The sequence below is a fragment of the Montipora capricornis genome, chromosome 8, assembly GCF_036669925.1.
Source record: "Montipora capricornis isolate CH-2021 chromosome 8, ASM3666992v2, whole genome shotgun sequence".
Taxonomy (NCBI): domain Eukaryota; kingdom Metazoa; phylum Cnidaria; class Anthozoa; order Scleractinia; family Acroporidae; genus Montipora; species Montipora capricornis.
Window position 1 is genome coordinate 44,734,522 of NC_090890.1, and position 17,500 is coordinate 44,752,021.

The window sequence follows — 17,500 nt, forward strand, 5'->3', positions numbered from 1 at the left end:
TCAAGTTATGCCTAGTGTGTATTTTTTTTATTTAGTTTTTATAACAGCTTTATTGTGGTTGAGTTCAAAAATAAAAACACACACAACAGTAGCACTTAATACGATGATACATTTACGAAGACCCAAAGGGAGGTTCGAACGGGACGCGAGGTCCCCACGCGAGGCACTTTCTCTGAAATGTTTTAATGCCTTAATGGCCAAATCCCCTGAGTATCTGTCCCTTCACAACTGACATGGATTAAATGATCTTTCTACGAGGCAGTCTGAGCGTGGTGTAGCATAACCCTAAGATGCTCAAAAATACTCGCGCGAAACACAGGTAGGGAAGGACCTTAGCAGTGGCGGCAGTGAAAGAGTGGAATAAGCTCGCTCCTGTTAATATTACACATCTATTCAGACTGATCACATTGAGGCTTTTTAAGAAAATGTATGTAAATTATCTTAATAATCAGAAGACGGACCTCAACCATTTCTTCTTTCCTTCTTCCATTTCTTAAGTCATCTCTATTCTACTTTTTAGTCATTAATCAGTTTATTTAGTACATTTTAATGTATAGTATAGTGGGGCCACTAGTTTATCAGTTTTTACTGTAAAGTGTTTTACCCTCGTTAAACAAAGTTATCTTCTTCTTCTCCTTCCTCAGTGTCGACCACAAAAAAAGTCAGTTTAAAACATCTTTAATTTTCAGCAATTCTACCTCAGTGTTCAATACAGCAGCGTGTTATTAAACCGAAACATCCAACGCTCATCTTTTACTGTCTAGGTGATCTTGAATATTAAGAAATCCGTGCGAAAAATTAAAAGAAAAATACACTCATAAAGAAAACGTCTTGTAAAGTCAGAGAATGTCGGGTATTTATCTTGCAAACATAAGTTCAAACCTTCAAATAAATAGCTTTCATTCTCCCATTCTTAACAACTGCTTGGCAGCTCCTCGATTTCTCTTTTAAAGTGAATGACATGAAACTCCTTTTTGCTAACGATCGTCAATTCGTGGCTCAGTTGGCAGAAAATATTTTGTCCTGAATAAGTTAATATCAAAAGCTGTTCACTTTTGAAACCAGCGACTGCATCTGGAAAACAGTGGCAATTTGCAAATGAAATCTATTATTTGTGCTTGGAATGAACTGTTTAGTGAAGGTCAACAACACAGAACATACAAATCTTCTACGACTACGAATGGGTGATTCATATACCATTTTCCAATGAATACGATCGCTAGGAAATTGTCTTATCTAGTACAACTGAAGAACTCAGTCTTATACGAATTCGGCCTTGAGAATGGAACGAAAAGGCTTACAATTTGTGAACCAAGTTTTGAAGTTATGGATTAAAGATAAATCTACCACCGAGCTTAGTAAAAGAACGCCGGACGGCTGCGAGAACATCGTGATCTAAAACCATGTCTTTTCGTTGTTGCAATCATTTTAAGAAACTATTTCAAGAAATGCTCGAGTAAAGAATTGGATAGCAACAACATACAAGACGCCAAGTGGTTTTCAATGGCATGAACGGTTAATAGAGAAAATTGAAATTATATCGTCAGGTGTTTACGTCCACCACGTAACCTCAATTTGGTTATTTCAGGTGGTTGGCAAGGAATGTACATCGCATTAGTGCATAAGAGCTTGTAGCACTGACAGCAATTCTTTTCGCTCTTTAGTAAAAAGCTGTTCACTGTTGCTGTCGATCTCGTCGACTTCTTGTTTCTCAAAATAGCTGAATGAAAACGGATGGGTTCGGTTAAACCACCGAATCGCGAGAATGCGACGAGAAATCGATTAGTAAAGGGATTGGGAAGTATAATATTGACGATATCACATATTCAGCATTATTTATCACAACACCTTCGACCCTATGCGGTAAGATAGACTTCAAATTCGCACTTCGACCGGATTAATAATATACATCAGTTATACATCACCCGGAGCGGATACGTTTATCTGAGCACCACTGACCTTTCACTTAAATTCTCGAGCGTCTTTGTTTCACCCTTTACCCTTTGACAATAATGAACAGCTTGCCAGCGCCTACCACAAGCCCTTCGCTGAATAAAAATGGAAAAATCGACGTCATTGTCAAATGAATGCTTTAAACTTTAAAATTACACCACACCATGTTGGTCTAAATTAGCATATGGTATATTATTAAACTAACTCCCCAAACTAATTTTCGCGTCGTATGACTATAAACGATCAATTTAGGGTCTTTTAATGTATTATACTACTAAACCAATAAAAACAACATCTTTTCAGTTAACTCAGCTTTCATCCCTTTTTTCATTTACATAAAACGTATTACAAAACGTATTCAAACGTCGAAACAGTCATACATTGGTGTTCAATTGAGATCGCAGATGTCTTTGAAAATATGGTTTCTTATTTCCATTTCTTTGTTTTTATATATATATATATATATTTATTTATTTATTTCCTTTTTCTTCCCAAGGAGGAACAACTAGATTTTACAGACATTCTGTGTGAAATAGCCCTTAAGGTAATATTTTTTTTTAAGGTGACAAACATACTTATTTTTAGTCCTTTGATAATAATATTTAAAGCATAGATACATAATGTCTACGCCAATCCTTTCGGGTTCTGAAGCTGATTTTATCATTTTGTTAAGTCCAGTTGACTTAAACCCTTTTGTGTTAGTGTGAATAAGCCATGCGCAACTTTCCGGTTGTGCAGTTTGTCTGACAGAATAATGTCGAGCAGTTGCGCTTTGTCGAATCTTAACAACCTAGAATAAGTCTCTATTTTTTTAAACACATTACGTTCCTTTTGTTCTAAAAACATCTGCCGAAGGACAGTGATTCCATAGTTAAATGCCTACCGTAATGGTGACTTACATTAAGTATTCAGCAATCATTTGAAGTTTAACAGACTTTCACAGACTTCGTAGGCTTCCGAAGGTGAAAGGTAGCTTGACAGAACGAGTAGAAAAATAACTGGAGAACAAATAGGGGAGATATCTTTTTACAAACATTGCTTTTGTTATTCAAATGTGCCAACCGCGGGAACGAAAGACCATTTGTTTTGACAGCCAATGAGGTTCTGTTTGGCACTTTAATAACAATAGGTGACGTCAACGATATCTTCCCTAATCTACCATAGCTTTGCACAAAAATGCTTGACCTTCTATATTATCTATGAGCGCACTTCAAATATTAGGGAGCTTAAGCACCCGCGTTTTTAAGACGCGGACGGCAACCGGAAGAGAACATTTCGCGTGCCAGGGCAGTGGTGTCTCGCATATTTTTAGACTAATCATCTCTAATGAACAAAAGACACTTAGCAATGTAAATGTTGTTGTGTGAAGTCAAGTTAAAGGGGAAAACAACTCACTTCCGGTCGCTGTCTGCGTCTCTCCTATTAGGGAGCTTAAGCACGCGCGTTTTTGAGACGCGGACGGCAAACGGAAGTGAATATTTTGCACGCCAGGATAGCGATCTCTCCCAGATTTTTAAACTTAGGGTATATAATAGTGAAAAGATACTTATCGATTTAAATTTGGTTGTGTGAATACAAGTTAAAAGTGAAAACAGCTCACTTCCGGTTGCCTTCCGAGTCTCAAAAACGCACGTTCTTAAGCTCCCTATTACGTAAGTTCTGTCGCGTCGAGATGGTCATACAAATACTGTACTTCGACAGAAGCACATGACCTTGAAGCGTGTAACTTACAACTCTTTTCCTTGGAACAAAGTTGGGGATTTTAGGAACACCAACTGTATTCCCAAATAAGGAAACAAATAACATCGAAGCTGCAAGCGCGGGAAAATGTACGAGCTAAGTAACATACGAATAACGAAATTTTTAAACTCAAAAAACCCCAGCAATGAACGCGTCAAGGTCATGAGCTGCTGATTTCGACCACTGAACCGTTTCAAAATGGCGGACTTTGCCGTGAAAACCGTAAGGGAGAACAAGAGACTTTTAATCTTGTCATTCTTGTCACTGCGACATCCACGTATAAGAAGCCGAACCTTCCATTTTCCTGTTTCTTCCCTGTTTCCTCTCAATGGTTAAGTTCATTACTGCGTTATTTAAGTTCAAGGTAAAGTGAATGACTGGTGTCTCGACAACTTTCGCTTCAGGTTGTCGGCGAAATGTCAGTCAACGTCATTGACTTCTTTTCGACTGTGAAGTTTTGAGTCGACGAAAATCAGCCCGTTTATAAAGCTATTTGGAGGGTTTGGATTGAATCTGTCCTGGCGAATAAAAGAAAAACGAATCTTATTGTTTATATTAAGTCACATGTTTGTTTACTCGTAAGTCGGTGTGAAAACGATTATAGAATAAGCCGTCGACTACCAGCCCGATACGACAAGAAACTATGTCATCTGATTTGACTAACTGTTTGAATTTGCATGATTATTTGTAGCTCGCGTGCAAACTATTTTGCAATAACAAAAAGATCAACAAAAACATCTTCTTTGAAAAGAAATGGGTACTCACTCCAATATTATTTATTTATTTATTTATTTTTTATTTATTTATTTATATATTTTTAACATGCATGTATCTTTTATTTTGTTGCTCATTGTTTTGATGTCAGAATATGAATATAATTAGCACCTGTAATCGTATTATTTTGTAATTAGTGTATAATTGGTATTGCAAGTTTAAAAAGTGATCATATTGTTTTGTAGAGTAAGTATTGCAATTGTATTATTGTAAGTAGCACCTGTAATTGTAAGTGCATTGTATTGTAAGTAGTGCGTAAGCAATTCAATTGTTAAATAGTTTTGATGGTAATATAATGGATTTTAGTAGTTGTAAATTGTGTAAGTAGATGTACCAGTGTTTTACGTAGTGTGAATCACAACAATAAAAAAATATATATAATAAATAAATAAATAAAATAACACGTCATTACGTACGCCATGTCTATCTTCAAATGATCATTTATACAAAACCTTCGCCACTAAATAGACATTTAGAAATACCAAAATTTAGAATTTCCCAGCTTGCTCAGTACATTACAATATATGGTTTTCACAGTGACGTCATCAAATTCTAAAATAAAAATTGCAAGGTGTTTTGATTACGATAGAAACACTGTTTCGTTGATATTTTAACAGCCGGCATTTCTGTGAGAATTGTACCAGCGGTTCAACAATCAACAATGCACTGTTAAAACGGAGCTTGTGATTAAAATCAACAGATCAGATCTCTCTTAATTTTCCCGGTCTTGAAGATTCCCCATTTTAGTAATTCCCCCTTTTTAGAGATTCCCTATTTTAGTAATTCCCCCTTTTAGAGATTCCCTATTAATATTTTAGATATTCCCCGTTCCCCATTCCCTGTTTTAGAACTAGTTTTTGTTGAATTGTGATTACATAAACGGTATGAAAAATACGATTTTTTGTTCGTGGATGTATGAATTTTAATTAGTCAATCGCTACATGAAAGTCAACGAACTTTACACATTAAATACTTACAATAATCTTCGTTATCAGTATCCAGTTTGCCAAGTGTTATAAATGACAAGTGAAATTAGGAAATAGAATATTGCACACTGTAAAAATTGCAATTTCCAGAGCATCACCGTCAGTCTCAAAGAACTCATGAGTATGGCTTAAAACACATTCACCCCTTCGCAAAATAGCCACGTAAGTATAATTAGCATACTTTGAAAACAGGAACAGCCAACAGTAATGGTGAACATATCACATTGGGGGGTCCAAAACCTTGGTGAGTGAACATATTATGGTTCACTGAAATCGCCGGATACACAGCGATGGCTAAACGAGGCTCTTTTTCCCTCCAAACGTCACAGTCGTCTCTCACCAATGAGGCCTGCTGACATATGAACAGAAGCGAAAGTGGCATGCAGACACCTTGTTGTTAATTAATGCTTTTTGTTCTAACAACAGGTGTTATTAATCGAACGTCAGTGAGTCAGCGTAGGTTGCTCAAGCTTGGCTAATGCATCGCTAGAGAAAAACAGACTCAAGACCGACAAATGCCTTCCCAGAAATATCATCTCATTTTTGGATTCAAACACAGAAAAAAAAATCAGATTCTTCACAAAGAAAAAACTTGAAACACGAGTTTTGTGACAAAAAAACATCAATCACTGGCAGTCGTAACAGACTATCCAAAGGGCTTCTTATTACACTGCTCTTTCTAATTGAAAAGTAAAGAGAAAGTAGCAACAAACGTTATGCCTGTCGTACGCGAAGAGAGACCGCCAAAGTTCAAACAAAATGAAAACTTTAGCTTAGACGCCATCCCGTCAAAAATTACTGAAGGAAATGACAAATCTCCTTCTATCTTCTATGATATATCATGATAAGCAGACATGTCGGAAGGAACATATGTATTTTTTGTTTTCCTTTTCGATCGCAGCATGGCGACCCTCTAACGTGTCGTCACTTCCGGGCTTTCGAAAGTGCGCGGTCTTGGTGCAAGAGGTCCCGAGTTCAATCCCCGGATCTCACATCTGTAGTGTATTGGGACCCAGATTTCCCCTTAGTAGCGCATGGAACGCCTGACTGTTGTTGTTAAGGACCACGAGTCGTCTATGCGGAATAAAGCTATCATTTAAGGTTCAATCCGTTGTAATCCTTAGTTATTTACCGACTAAATCGGGCATAACATTGGCGACGAGGATAAATAAGACCATGGACGATAATGAACGAAACCACATCAAAACATTCGACTGCCATGGGGACCAAAACAGACTATTTGCAGACGGCACAGGGGTAATTCTAAATGAGGACAACGCGAACAACAGGCAGAGGAGACGTGCACTAATGCTCCATCTCGCGGGACCCGACGTTCAAGATATCTTCCTTACCCTGCCAGACACGGGAGATGTGAAGGATTACCGGAAAGCGGTCGATGCACTGAACGCATACTTCGCTCCCAAAGTCGACACTACGTATGCTAGTCACTGTTTCAGACAGCTAATTCAAGCACCAGGGGAAACAATCCGACAGTTTGCAACCAGACTCAGACGAGCATCGAAAGATTGTGACTATGGCGACGACACAGATAACCAAATTCGTGATGAAATCCTCTGCAAGTGCAACAGCACGTACATCAAGCGAAACTCCTGGAAGAACGTCAAGGCCTCACTTTAGCTAGAGCGCTTGAAATAGCCGAGAACTGCCAAAAAGTTGACACACAGCTTGCTGCAATGACCATAGAAGAAAATGTAGAGAATTCAGCTAGTGCAAACCGCATAGAGGGAACAAACAGAGGCCGTGGCAAGATAAATCAGTCACGAGGTACCAAGACAGGCCATGAGAAAACTTGTTACCGATGTGGTATGACCGGATATCTCGGTCGAGATTCCAACTGTCCAGCAAGAAGTCAATTCTGTCATCGATGTGGGCTGGAAGGACATTTTCAAGACCAGTGCAAGACAAAGCAGAAAGGTGAGGAGGAAAGGCAAAAGCAAACCAAAGGCCACAGGAGCCCAGAGGGAGGTGCTGCAAATATGGTTGGTTGCCACAAAGAAGAAGAGGAACCAGTGTACGCTTTTACGGTAGGAGGTAGGAATGACAAGAAAATTGAAGTAACCGTTGGAGGTTGTAAGCTGAACATGATCATAGATTCTGGAGCAAGCACTAACATCATTGACAAGAAAACATGGGAGTGGTTGAAGAAAAACAAAGTGAAGTGTGAATCAGCTCGCTCGAGTAGGAAACCTTATGCCTATGCATCTCAGACACCACTTGATGTGATAGGAGCATTCTCCTGTGAAGTCTCTGCAGAAAGCAACACCACTAGTGCTAAGTTTTGTGTGATCAATGGTGAAGGAGACCCCCTTCTAGGGATGGACACTGCAACTAGTCTAGGCCGAATTGAAAATAGGGATAGGCATCGCTGCAGTAAGTGCAGAACCAAAGACCATTGGTGGGACCCTGCAACAGAAGTACCCAAACGTTTTCAGCGGCGTTGGAAAGTTGAAAGACCGAGCAGTACAACTCCACATCGACCCCAATGTGAAGCCAGTAGCACAGCCGATGCGGAGGACTCCGTTCAGCATGAGACCAAAGTTGGAAGAAAAGATTAAAGAACTCATTGAACTAGACATTATTGAACCCGCACATGGGCCCACATCATGGGTTAACCCAATTGTTGTTGTCCCAAGTCTAGGGGTGACATCCATCTTTGCACTAACATGCAAAGGGCGAACGAGGCAATACGGAGAACCCGACACCCGATCCCTACTGTTAATGAGATTACCCAGAGCATAAGTGGCAGCAAGGTATTCTCGAAACTTGACCTTAGGTGGGGATACCACCAGCTTGATTTTTCCCCAGAATCCCGAGATATCACAACGCTCCCTACCCATTGCGGTCTGTTCAGATACAAGAGACTATTGTTTGGTGTTAACTCGGCTTTCGAACAGTATCAGTACGAGATCCAGACGGCACTTGCGGGTATAGAAGGGCAAGAGAACATTTCAGATGACATCATCGTACATTGTAAAGACCAGGAAGAGCACGATCTGCGGCTGGAGAAAGTCATCGTGAGACTAAAGGAACGTGGACTGAACCTCAATGCAGAAAAGTGCCAGTTTAGCATGGATAAGCTCACATTCTTTGGCATGGTATTGTCCGGGAACGGGGTCAGCTGTACAGAAGAAAAAGTCAAAGCCGTGAAAGACGCGCGAGAATTTCGGACGGTATCAGAAACCCGAAGTTTTCGACCTGGCAACGGTCTCTGAGCCCTTACGTCGCCTGACAAGGTCAGGAACTCCCTTTGTGTTTGAAGGTGAACAGAAGAAGGCCTTTCAGGAGCTAAAAGAGCGAATGGCTCATGCTGAGACTTTAAGGACGGTGCCTACTAATTAAAGATATTTTTCCCCGGTGTGTGATAATGCAGGAAATGTAGATCTTGACAAGTTGCATTGAAATCCAAAAATAAAATTGGGGGTAACCACGCATTTTTCAAAGATAATTCATGAATAATATTTGTAAAAAACTTTAAAATACAAAGCAATGTATGGCGTTCTTTCTCAAATGAAAGCTTAATTATCTCTCAAAAATGCATGGTTACCCCCAATTTTCTTTTTGGATACCAAGAGTACTTACTAAGATGTACTTTCTCCGGATAGTTTTAAACCGCGCAAAAATATCCCTGTATTAGTAAGCATCGGCGATAGGAAATCCGAGTATCTCGAGATGCGCAGAATGTATGCGCAATAACAATAGTAGGCACCGTCCTTAAGGTACTTCGGCACAAGGATGCCCCAACCCAAGTGATTGCCCAGTTGGACTGGGAGCGGTACTGACCCAAAAGCAGAAGAATGGACCAAGAGTCATCTGCTATGCAAGTCGTAGTTTGACAGACGACGAAAGGAGATATTCGCAGACAGAGAAAGAGGCGCTGGCGCTCGTATGGGCCTGCGAAAAGTTCTATCCCTATGTGTATGGTGTGCCATTTGATCTTGTTACAGATTACAAGCTGCTAGAAGTTATTTACGGCCCAAGGTCAAAACTCTGCGCACGCATTGAAAGATGGGTGTTACGAATGCAGCCATACAAATTCAAGGTCAAGTATGAGCCTGGGCCGAGCAACATTGCTGACTCTCTCTCAAGGCTAGTGGGAAATCTCGAAACCAGCAGCAGTCACTCAGCTGAAGCCGAAGAATATGTCAGAGTTGTAGCCATAAATGCGACCCCCTGCGCTACGAATACACGGGAAGAGGAGGAAGCCTCAGCAATCGACGGAAAACCGTGGGATCAGCTAGCTTACAAGAAATATCTTCCATGTAGTAGTGAGCTGTGCAGCATTGGTCAGTTGATACTAAGAGGGACACGGATCGTTATCCCGAAGAAACTCAGACCCAGGGTGTTGTCCCTCGCTCACGAAGGTCATCTGGGCATCGTGGGAGCCAACCGGAAGTTGCGGGGTGGCCCGGGATGGAAAAGGACGCTGAAAAGCACTGCAAAACCTGCTATGGATGTCAGTTAGTCAGCCGTCCCAGCCCACCAGAGACTATCAGGAACACAGCATTGCCGACTGAACCATGGAGAGATTTGGCAATTGATCTGCTCGGACTACTCCCCACTGGTGAATCCAGTCTGGTCGTCGTGGACTACTATAGTCGCAACTACGAGATAGACATCATGAGATCAACAGTTGCCTCTAAAGTCATCTCGAGTCTAGAAGAGATATTTGCAAGACATGGTCTACCTGAGAGCCTGACATCTGACAACGGCCCGCAGTTCATAGCAACAGAGTTTTCAGAGTACATGGAGCAGCAGGGAATCAGACACCACAGAGTAACAGCAAAATGGCCCCAGGCAAATGGAGGAGTTGAGCACCAAAATAGCTTTTAATTACTCCTGAAAAGGCTAAAAACCGCAAATGCTGAAAAGAAGGTCAGGAAGAAAGAGCTGAATGTTTATCTTGCAGCGTACAGAAGCCTACCTCACCCAACAAGGTAGAACGTAAAATACGCACCAAGTTCCCTGAGCTGAGCGATGTACATGTTGAACAAGAAGCAATCGTGCAATCTCCAGAAGGAGCCCAATACTCTCGAAATACATCTCATATAAAGAAACTGCTAGACAACGGTAATACACATAATGATACACCAAGTATGCCGGAAGTGGTGATGACTGGAGAGCCCCACAAGCAGGATAAACCAACCCTGCAGCAGAGTGTGGTGACATCGGAGTCAAAGGTTGTTGAGCCTGACGTTCCACGTAGGAGGTCCCAGAGATATAGAGTGGCCCCAAGCTATCTCAAAGACTATTGTACTTAAATCTAGATACAATGAAACCTCAGAGACATTGTTGACTTTGTTGCTAGTCCACGTTTATGCTTATTGGATCAATTGTTACTTTGTTTCTTCTTCTACTAGATGTTGTTTTCTATCCAAATGGGGAGGGATGTAGTGTATTGGACCCAGATTCCCCCTTAGTAGGACATGGCGCCTGACTGTTGTTGTTAAGGACCACGAGTCGTCTATGCGGAATAAAGCTATCATTTAAGGTTCAATCCGTTGTAATCCTTAGTTATTTACCGACTAGATCGGGCACAACAACATCCTTCTTCCGACTTCTTTCCTTTCAGTGTCGCTATAAATACCCTTAAAACGGAGCACTGATGGAAAGAGTGGGATAAAATAAGCGCACCGTCGGCTTCCTGGGAGAATACCCTCGAGAGGGTAAAGGAATTACCGACGTTAAATAAGGTGTACCTTTACCTTTACCTTTACCTTTACCCTTACCTTGATTGATCACGCCACAAAAACGTTTTTCAGTCAACCTAGATGTCAAAATGCCAAGCTACGAAATGTTATTGTTCGCTAAAGGTCCAAAGTATATCAAAATGTTGAATAGCCCATTTCCGAGTTGCTACATGCCGCAGCTTCAAAGCGAGTCCTGGTGCACAACAATTAAAATGGAAATGAGTTGCGTATTCTTATGCAAATCAAACTCATTTCCCTTACAATAGTTGAGCACCAAGACTCATTTCGAAACCGAGACAAACAGCAACTCGGAAATGGCCCATTGTACAAGTTTATTGCGAAATTCAATCACCTCTACAACACATTATAACCGTTCATTCAAAGAAGGTGTACCGTTGTTGTTTCGATTTTGCCACAACATTGACTTGTACATCATTCATGTGCCTGAATAGACAACGTAGCCAAAAACGTCGTTAGTTTAATGTCGAAAGAACAAGGAACATTACGATTTATACCGAGTGTTCAAAATACAATGAATCGTCAAATTAAACGTTACTGTTCATCATTTTAAGTGGAATTATCACACCACCTGAAGCACCCAATCGCTAAAACCCCACTTTCTTTCTAAATAATCAATACGTAAAAGAAGATTTTTTTTCTTCAGACAGATACTACTTTCCCTCACGGTCCTCGCATTCTGAAACCTCTGCCAGCAATAAAAGTAGGATCAATAGAACATGTAAACGCGACCATAAACTTCAAAGCCAACACAACCTCCACACAACATACAAATTGTTTCTGCAATGCATCTAGATTAAATCATCTCGAAGAACCAGCATTTTTGAAGCATTTGGTTGGAATGCGCGTGACACCGTTAAACTTAACACCAAACTGATTCACTCAGGTGTGACCACTGTTTAGTTTATAGCAAAGTCGCTAGCATATGAGGATATGCTTCCCAAACGAAACATTTGTCACCAACTCAATAAACGATGCAACATTGTCGGCCATTTTGGACATGAAACAAAACGTACCAAGATTCCTCGAACGAAAAATGTTGGTCCAAGGTCATACAACCGTATGATATAATGCCAATTATCAAAATGTTTGCCAAAGCGATGATTTCTGTACTTACCGAAGCAACCTTTATCTCAGGCTTCAGATCTAAAATACAGGGTTGACTCTGTTTAAATGCATTTCGTTCTGATCCCACAACGGAAAGCACTTACCATAACTCAAAGGTCCCGATTGCTTACAACTAAAAACAATTAATAAACGATGGTGATAGAAATTTTTTAAAGGAAACACAATGGCCATGAATGCAGTGTCATGCAATATCGTGCATTTCGCGCAACATGGATAGTGGTGGTAAAGTAGGATGCAATGTGTTGGATTCAGCATTGCATACGGATGTTTAACACATGATACTCGCCCTTTTAGCGGGAATGCACGAGTGTGTACAAAGCTGTACAAATACTTGAAGATAAAGCAAATAATAATGGGGACTATTTTTGGAACTCAACAAGCTTGAATTTGAAATAATGGTACTTGACTGTAAAATGAAACGTGCTCTTTACCAATATCATTCGTATACAAAGTCTAATGAATTGGCCCGCCATTCACTTCCAATGACGATTTCCGTTCTACCAATTTACGTTTCCCACCATGATGTTTTACATTGAGCAGTGGTTGGCCATTACCCTTGCTCTTCATGCAGTGTCACATTTCGTTTCGTATTAAACTTTGATCATCTGTATTCAAAGAAGTCACCTGTAAAAACTGTCAAATTTGCTATGGACAGGATCCCCAAAAAACGTAATCAAGCCAGCCGCTTCACCGAACAGGTATTTAGCAACAAAAATCGGGCAATTATCGCCCCATGTCGCGCCAGCTGGTTCGAACACAAAGTGCATGTATACTTAATTCTTTAACAACTCGTGGATCCTTCAAAATACACAAAGTAAACAATGAATTTGAATACATATCCAAATCGATGGACTTCCTTTCAGTGATGAAAGGATCGTAACCACGGAATTTTAAAGTGTGTAGGAAGGATTTCATAATTCCGACAGGCGCGCCAGCTTTACGGTGTTAACTGAATTGATGATAAACACAAGTATTTGTTCTAAGGACTCTTATAAAAGTCTTCGCTCCCTTTGTTGCAGCCACTAAAGTAATTTATTCATAAATGTGGTAGACTTGCATTTTCTTAGAGAGACGGCAAACGCCGCAGGAACATATTAAATATAGCTAAAATTAATTAATTGGACCTGGAGAATAAAAAACTTCGACTCACCAGGAATGGAATAATAAATACGCTAACGCTTAGCGATGATAATTTATCCTCCCAAAAACTCCAAATGTACGACGATTTCCTTAATCAACACTGAATAAAGAGTACAGTAGCAATGATTTCTGCCTTGGTATTCCAAGGTCGCTGTTCCGATGTCAATAATATTTTGAGCGTTTCCCTCGATTATGTTAGAATAATGGGCTCTTGCATTGCTTAATGTAATATAACATACCAGTGGCCCTTTCATGGCCTCCTGAGCATGCCCGCAACATCAAACATTTACCGTGGTTCTGCAAAGTCAAAGTCACCGCAGTGCGATGTATTCTCCTGACGATTTGGTTGCTTTCTTACGAAATCAGTGCCATTCACACAACCCCTAAGGGCATGCGCAACGTGGGAACAATACGCAAGGATTTTTTAATCACAATTCAAAATGCAAAGGGGATCTAAATTTCCGCTGTAGAATGGCCAAAAATGCCAAGGTAACGTTTCGACGTTTTTTCCCATTTTGATTTACGAAAAGTCACATGGCTTTCTCACAAAATATATATGCTTTTAAGACAACTCACATTTGTAAAAATCTAAACACTTCGAATTCATTCACGTTTTGACAAACGTTTCGTCGAGGTAAAAAATATTTCCTTAATTTGCCACGAACAACTCCGAAGATAGAGAAGTGGAATATCTACTTTCTATCAAGCATTCTTTGCTACAGGATAAAATTAGATTTTTTTTCCTTTTGCAGATTTTAGACAAGATTAAGTCAATTTAGAGGGTCTTAGAGCTCATTGCGGGCTTTCCAAAAATGCCGCTGTTTGTGGTGTCGTTTAGTTTTGCCATCTCGAGGAATGTTTTCGTTTTCAATGTAGACTGCTAAACGAATGATAACTTGTATATATTTTTTTTGTTAATTCTCAAAAATCAGCGATAGACAAAAATGAGCGACAAAGAATAAATTTAATTGTTCACACAAAGTAATTGGTTCCAAAGCGGACCGTGCGTACTTGCAACTTGCTGTATTTTCGACAGTGTCTGTGTGTTTGTTTTTCTTTTGAACTCTTTGCGCCTCACTAATATCATAGGTATTTGACACTAAACCAGGAAGGATTATTTATACGTAATCCTTTCAGTTGCGGTCAATGTTCACAGGCTTAATGCACGCAATTTGATCGGCTATTTCAAATTAAACGGGCTCTAAAATGTATGTTCATTTGACCATCGTTACACGTCATTAGGTCTTTAAATAAACATAAGAAGGTCTAGTGTCAGCAAAGAGGTTTATGACAAAGGGATGGTTTTGCTATCGAGGATGACTGAAGTAACGACGGTGTGACTTTATGTCCACCGCCGGGGCGTCCTTTTATATATATTTTTATTGATTTTCCTTCTTCTAAGAATTCCTTTTGAACTATTCGCACCATTAACTTTTGAATAAATTAACCTCATAGCAACAAAGTGTTCGCATGATATGGCACTCTTGATAAAAAACGAGTTAAATTTTTGTATCCATTGCTAATAAGATAACCAACTTTACGTTGGTGGATAAAAATGGATTACTGTAAACCTGCCAACTCATCATCAGTTAACATGATTAATAATTCAACCAATGTATTTAGAGCGGCTCGACAGAGCGGCTCGTCAGTACTACTGACGAGCCGCTCTGTCGAGCCGCTCGCAAGTGACTTGTAAATGTTATATAACATTGAAATCATCAGGTCACGTGGATTGTGTAGACAGATAAAAACAGCTACGAATTAAATTTGCCTCTTTTCGTGCATTCTCTTAGATTTGTTGAAGTAAAGTAACGTCACAAGATGTAACCCGTTCCTTCCTTCATTGTCGATCGATGAACCATGCTCAGTCTCTGCCATATTCCTTAAGTTTCAAATTAGTTGCGGCAGATTCGTGACATATAAAAGAAATTATTTACGGTTAAGGGGTAGGTTAACCATACATGAGTGACTCAACGACTAACCTTTTGATCGAACCAGTGTTAGAACCGGAGTGATGTGAGCAATTAGTGATCAATGTCCTTCGGCTCCTAAAGGTGAAGAAGATAGGAAGATCATTTAACCGCCTACAGGATAGACAAATGCAAAACCAAGTTGCCACAAAGGACACATATTTACGTACAGCTCGACGGTACTAATCGGTTTTGATCCATTTATCCAAGACATTGCCTTGACAAACTAGCGCCATGAAAATGAGCTGACTCTATTTACAGTGCAAAGGTTGACTCCAGCAGTCGCCAACGGCGTTGAAGAGACAAAACTTCAATAATTGTAGCTTATACCTCGATGAGATATCATATTACATCTACGTAGGTGTTTCGCATGATTTTGTGCTTCATTGGTCTGAAAAGCGTCGAGCTATCTTATTTCGATTGGCGCTTTTCCTTGAAGTGGCTAAGGTTAAAAGCCTGTGGTGATATTATACGATCAATAGAAAACGTTCTATTTTCTATCATTTTGCATTTCGCCACGAGTTAATAATTCGACTTGTTTCTGTCAGCACCATTTTTTTGGATCAATTGTCATTCGTATTAAATTCCGTAGAAAGGTTTTCTTTCATATAAATAGAGGATTTATGGAGGTTGGAGTGATAAAAGAATTGTTTTGGAGAGCTTCCGACAGGTTTCGCCCGCGCAAACTAGGGCACGTTCAGAATCTGTCAGTACAGCCGTGACACCAATCTCTTACCCAGAGTCCTCGGGCTTTTTGGTCAGCGGATGAGCGCCCGGAAAGACACGAGGATAATAGCCCTGAAACAATATTTTGATTGGTCGCTTGCATAACAGTGGCAGTCCGAAAGGGAGTCCGTAAGCAGTATGAAGAAGTACCACACCGGAAACCCCCATGAGAATTTGGAGGGAGATTCGAAATCTAAAACTAGTCTCAGTGCTGTTTATTTTTTCTACCGTCGCTGTTTTCCCCTAAAGGCCCGTAAGCAACTGTGGACAATCTTCCTGTCGGTGTACGTTGGATCAGTGGATTGATCGGATCGGCGTAATTACAAGTTAAAAAACTAAATATTTTAAGCAAGAGCCGATACAACGTAGATTTGATTTTAGTGGTGTACTATATTTCGGCTGGCCAAACCAGCCCTCTTCAGGTAGGGATTGCTACTATCCTTGCATACGGAACCCGCGCCCGCAGTGCGCGCGGCAGTCAAAACCGTGCTATCCTGTCAATCATTTGCCCTTTCACCGGAAACTGGGCATTTCGGTTTTTGTCGATCTATCCCGTCGAAAGGACGCTACCAAAGTGTTTATTCGCGAATTCAGTACAACTAAATACATTATCAATATGGTTTTGCTGTCTTCTTACACTTGATTCGAAAATGCCAGCCTAAATTCGTCTTAGAATAGTTAGAAAAAGCACAAATAACAGCCAAAGCACAACAGCTTACGTTCGAATTCTGCTCGCCGACAACACAAGTTTGTTGATGAAAAAAATGCCACAAAATGTTTTAAATGGTTTTCTGGCCCTCTATTAATAGCGTTCACGTGAATTTTAAATGGGGTATCGGGAAAGAAAAATTGTCAAGCTGATATGTGTTTCGTGTAAACATACATTTTCAAGTTGCAAAAATTTGTATAAGCACTACAAACCTTTTACTGACCATTACTCGAAGGAACTCGATCCCTTTATAAGCTGCAAGGAGGCCGCTGATGAATTTTGCACAAAAACCTCGGCCCCTAACACCGGAAAGCCAGACTTGGAAAGTTTTTTTAGCGGAAGGCTCACTAAGGAAGAGCTTCTAGAGCTTGCCCTCCCGCAGGTCGCCAGATAGGTGCAAACAAGCTGATTCATTTCCGAAAAGAGTAAGATCTAGAAGGTGCAGTCAAATTTTGTTTCTTGTATTGTGCGAAAATTTATTCAAAACTTTTCCCTCACTCCCAAATAAGAACTTGCTGTGTCTTGCAATTCTACAGTGAATTACTATTAGGCCAATACGAGAATCAACATCAAAGAGGCACTCCTAGGGGTTTTGGGGAAGCAGAGAACATGGCTAATTTGAACTGGAGAACAGAGTATCAATATCAA

General features: G+C 40.2%; 1 protein-coding gene across 3 annotated transcripts in view; it reads right to left on the bottom strand.

The window, feature by feature from the left end:
- The window catches only part of LOC138060159 (atrial natriuretic peptide receptor 1-like), a 72,606-nt gene extending 56,486 nt beyond the window's left edge, over positions 1-16,120 (bottom strand). The window contains exons 1-3 of one of the 3 annotated variants that reach the window (XM_068905881.1): positions 15,588-15,931; positions 15,430-15,495; positions 13,687-13,744 (exon numbers count right to left, since the gene is read on the bottom strand). The gene's annotated coding sequence lies outside the window, so the exon portion shown is untranslated. Of the gene's footprint in view, positions 1-13,686; positions 13,745-15,429; positions 15,514-15,587 lie in introns of those variants that run through there. The other 2 variants (XM_068905880.1, XM_068905882.1) reach the window with 2 other exon arrangements.
- Between the last annotated feature and the right edge of the window lie 1,380 nt (positions 16,121-17,500).